General features: G+C 30.9%; 1 protein-coding gene across 1 annotated transcript in view; it reads right to left on the bottom strand.

Annotated features, from left to right (window-relative positions):
* The window catches only part of LOC119837795 (equilibrative nucleoside transporter 1), a 32,330-nt gene that overhangs the window by 16,231 nt on the left and 10,793 nt on the right, over positions 1-5,306 (bottom strand). The window lies entirely within an intron of this gene.

Genomic DNA, 5,306 nt, shown 5'->3' with positions numbered 1-5,306 from the left:
GGGGGGTTAAAAAATGCTAAAAAAAGATCACGTGATTAATGGACAACCCCTTAGACATATTTCCAACGGTGAAAGACTTTTCGAAATAGGACCAGTAGTACCTCGATAAGCGTGTTCAAACAAACAAACTCTAGAGCCTCATATTATTAGCCTATGCTAATATATATTATTTTCAAATGCGATTCGTTTTTGCGTAAAACAAAGAATCGTAGGCATTAAAGTTATCTTTACAATCACACATGGCAGATACTTTTAATTTTGAAGAAATAAAGTTTTTCCCTATACGAAAATTCAGATCGAATTATAGATAGTTCTCCACTTTGTCTAACTACGTGTTTAATTTAAAAGCAAGGTAATAAACATTTAATACATATCACGTAGGTACTGTCGTTTCATTGATATCTTACAAAAATTATTCACTTATAATACATGCAAAACAATCACAACTTCGCATTTAATACATCATTACATAAGGTCATACTAAAAGATACTGCACCAAAATAAAAGAGACCCGCATAATAACATTTTCAATGTATTAATTGAAGCAGACACACAATAAAAGAATCACTGGAATATTATGAATGATATGCATGTGTCGTCCTATTGGACAAAAGTCAATGAACGATAAAGAATTCAAAGTTCAATAAGGCAACATTACACATTAATTGAATATATATACCTACAAAGCGAGTAATGCAATACAGACCCTTTCAATCTTCCGCCGAGAAAGGCTCAGAGTGTCTTAATTGAATGAAGCCATTTTATTACTGATTTTTATTCTTATTGGATGCATTCATTACCAGTTCCATTTCTGACAGAATATCGTAATTTTTGTTTCGATCGTGTAACAATACAAAGGATCGTTAAATTATCTTATTTCCTTACTAATATTAAAATGCGCAGGGGTGTTTGTTCCTCTTTCTTTCACGTCACAACAGAACGATTAATGATATGAATTTTGTATTTGAGGATGTTTAGGAGGTTGGAAATAAATAAAGGCTACTTGTAACCGCTATGAAACAGCTCACTGCATGAGCAAGGCAGCGGGCAGAACTGTAATACATATTATATAACCTAGTTAAGTACTAACACCTATAGGCTAGTACTATATACATAATCTTGGCGTATTGGCCAAATAAAAGGCATTATTCTTTGCGAAATAATCAGATGAATGTTCCTGAAAATAGAAAATTTAATAAAGAAATACAAAGAACCGAAGTTCAAGTATCTAGGCCATCAGCACTAACTTGATGAAATCACATTTACCGATTGACGCTTTATTTCCATTCCTAAAATACCTGCAAGCTCTATTTACTTCTAAAATGCTAAAAACCAAAGCTAATAAATTATAATATTTAGGTACAATATCGTTTTAACAGTTTTCGATTAATGCCCTTATTTTTATTATTGAAGAACATATCACAGTTTGTTTATGTAATAACAATTTGCAACGTATTCAATAAAGTATAAACATATCATATTGTTTTGATGTCGTGTGATCATTGCACCCAATCGCACTATAGGCAACGCGCTTGGAACGCCTTGACAACACGTTTTATTTAGCACCTTATTCGCAGTAACTCTGAATAATATTAGAATTATTCAAAGTGGACATTAAGTGCATGTTAAAAATAATCTATATGGAGATATATTTTTTCATTTCCAATTCCAATTAATATAATACAGTCGAAATCTCTATTATCTCTATTATTTTATGAGCTTCTAATGTTACTAATAATATAAAGAGAATATTGCTGGAAGATAACAAATTTGTTATTAAACAAAACAATTTAAGAACAAACATTAACAATGTCATACAATTAGTGCTTTGCGAAGTGAGAGACGATTTATCATCTGAAAATCCTAACAAAAGCAAGTCGTAATAAACGGAAGACATCATTATCTTGATCATTATCGTCGCATCCGTTTATCTGGGTTCGGTACACAGCAGCTACTTCGTAATTGACTGTGTTTAAACCTTTGTTCAAGATAAGCGGCTCAAAAAGTTACATAAAGTTTACATTACGATATTATCACATAGTTTCTTTAACCTTTAAATAGTGTTTATTCATTTGTAAATATAACATTCAATAAACAATAGTCATTGTGAGATGGAGACAAAAATAACTGCTGACATATCAAATATTTTGTTCGAATTATTTAGTAGAATCATAAAAACACATAACACTTCACAATATATTCCTTTATAATTTCTATTTAAAACAATGAGAAGAACTTGCAGAAATTTAAACAATACAAGAGTTTCCCAACTACCCTCGAAATCACGTCGCAACAGAGCCACTAAATCAATTTCATCACGAGTAATTTGCGAAGCCCAACTAAGCGCGTAAAAATCGTGACCCATTATGGAACTAGTCCCCTCGCTGCCATTTCTATAGAGACAAGAACAATAGACTCGCATAATGGTTCAAGCTCTTTTCACTCTTAAAGGAGCGCCTTTTCCACTGCATGATCCTCGCTAACTCTTCAGCTTAAAACGTCATTTGTAGCACACGGGCGCTACTTTAGCGACGTTGTAATGGAGCGCTACAAAGTGCATCGTAGGTGTGAGACTTGAGATATCATGTATAATGTTTATATTTTCACACTAGTTTGAAACGAGGATGTTAGTCTTTGTATTATTTTCAAGATATAACTACACCATAGAGCTAAAATTAGTGTTTGCTGAAGCATATTAAAATGTATGTGTTTGTTAATCGCACATATATGGGAACTTATCACATCTCTCAAGACTGACTCAAAATCATCATGAGTTGTTTTGCCTTTTATAGGATAAAAGACTTCAGTAATCTTTAAAGTAATTTTATTAGAACCATAATTTTCCTTTGAATTTGACGACATATCGCATTTTTTAATATTATGAAAAACGTGCTGTCAATCGCGAAGTTTTGGTCTTCTGTGTTGTTAAAAGTCGTTATAAGTTTAGCAATATAATAATTGTTATTGATATTCTGCATTTATGTAATTTATGCATACACAAGAAATTGCTCAAGTTCCCAGGTAGAAGATCATACCGACCTAAATATTTGTAGTTTAAGCTTGGTTATCAAAGCATACTTGTATCCAAGCCTTTACGGATCATTTCAAATATGCTAGTCGGAGGTACATTGCTGTGAAATACTTTAAGATAACTACATTTATGGGACTGCAAAGTCATCGATGACTGTAATGTTAAACGAATATGAATTAATTTGAAAAATAAATATGCATCAAACTATATATTAGTAAAGCTAAAGTTAGCACAAAAAATTCTGAATTGGTGAAGTCCGAGCTCACTACAATATGAATCATTTTATCACATAGTGGCAACCATTTATGAAACGAACCTGATTTCGGAACTGGTTATACTAATTATAACTGTGTCTCATCAGTCATCAGTGAATTCAGTTTCTTCTTTGTTGTAAGAAAAACAAAGCATTAAAACTTTCACAAACAACAGAAAACTACAATATTATTAATGAATTGTTTATTTTAATTTTTAAATCAATAACGATGTAATTACACTTTTAAATTATCGCATTGCGCGTGACAATTCCAAGACAATTGGTTGTTGTACTTTGTTTGCACAGATTATAATATAATTGAATTTAGCCTCAGTTTTCATAGCATGAAGATTTTTTTTAGATGGTGGAAGAGAAGAGAGATTTAAAATTAAAAATAGCTTACTTTTTATCGAAACACGAAACTAAATGACTTTTAGTGACGATATAATGGCACCATTTTATTTATTGTAACTTGTTTAACCATTGATTTTGATCGAACAGAATGAAAATATATTTGTTTATTTTATTTATTCCCATTTTAATCTTTAAATAGACTTCAATATAACTAATGTGGAGTGAATGTAGATAGCGTCCATAAAATCACAAAGAATATTGATTAAGTATATTCAATATTGCCATGGAGATATGTCGTCCATTACATTTCGAAGTGTACGTTTCAACGGTCTTTAACATTGTGGTAAATCTATCCTATGGTCTACAAGAGTACCAATGAGATTGTTACCATTGTGTAGCGGAGTTAGTTATAGATGCATACGTCCAATTTTGTTTGTATGCCATATTCAACGCATGCATTTCAAGCAAAACGTGGGCCGTATAATCTATTATAAAATCCACTAGATACGAGCATCAGTGCCTTATCAGTACTCTAAGAATATATCACATATATATAAATCAGTTTTCTCAAAACAATATACCTATTTGACATCCATATATTATTATCCATTACGTATTTTATAACCGAATGTAATGCATAACAGGATGTAATTCGATACCTCAAATATTTAAACTGATATTAAAAGTATCGCTTTATATTTCCAACGCTATATATATTATCTATATATAGTGGTATATCGTTAATTTATTATAACGATCGAGATTGGTTGAATTTTACTGTATACTTACAGAAAAAAATTATACCAACATCGATTTAATTTAGAAGCTGAGAGATTATTTATCACATACACGTGCTAGATAAGCGATTTGTTTACAATGTTACATAATGCATTACAATGATAACTTTGTAATATATTTATTATAATGTGAATAAATAATATCGAATATAAATATATAATAATTACGCTTTGATGGGAATCTTAATAATCTACCTGAGATAAAACTCACACTATCATTGATTTTAAACGAATCGTTTACTTTAAAATAATGATTTAGGGTGATGATGTCTATATAAAAACCTGTGGGGATTGTAATATAAGCCTCCTAGGAGAACCAGAACTGATGAAACTATATACATGACATATATAACTACAGGCATGACCATATTTTTCATTAATTTAGAAAATTGAGCAGGTGCGGTAAAACTTTAATACATTTACAATAATAATATCTATTAGATAATGAAATAATTCTAAAACCATGTTTGTTGACACATAGCTATCTCAGAATTCTCTAAGGTAGCGATTAGTTAAACGACATTGTAGGCTAAGCGATTTCAGATGCCAACAATGTAAACATTAAACAAACGCCAGCCATACGGACATTGCAGTTTGCTGGTGAATCATCTCTGCTGTACAGCGTTTTAAGAATAATGCTAACATTGAAACTACGGGTCATACAATGCCTCTCTTATAAAATAATTTTATTCGGCGTTTCTTTATGCGTGCGGTTTTGTCTGAAGTCAGTTCAGTTTCAATTACTTTGGTTCATTGTAAGCGGCTATAAGTCCTTTTACAAACAGAAATATGTAATTACATATACCTAGTCTTGCCATAAATATTGTAATAAAGAAAAAAGAAAATTGTTAACTGCAAATAACATTTATTA

Source organism: Zerene cesonia, chromosome 29 (genome assembly GCF_012273895.1).
Source record: "Zerene cesonia ecotype Mississippi chromosome 29, Zerene_cesonia_1.1, whole genome shotgun sequence".
In the NCBI taxonomy this organism is placed as follows: domain Eukaryota; kingdom Metazoa; phylum Arthropoda; class Insecta; order Lepidoptera; family Pieridae; genus Zerene; species Zerene cesonia.
This window is presented reverse-complemented; position numbering and strand designations above follow the sequence as displayed.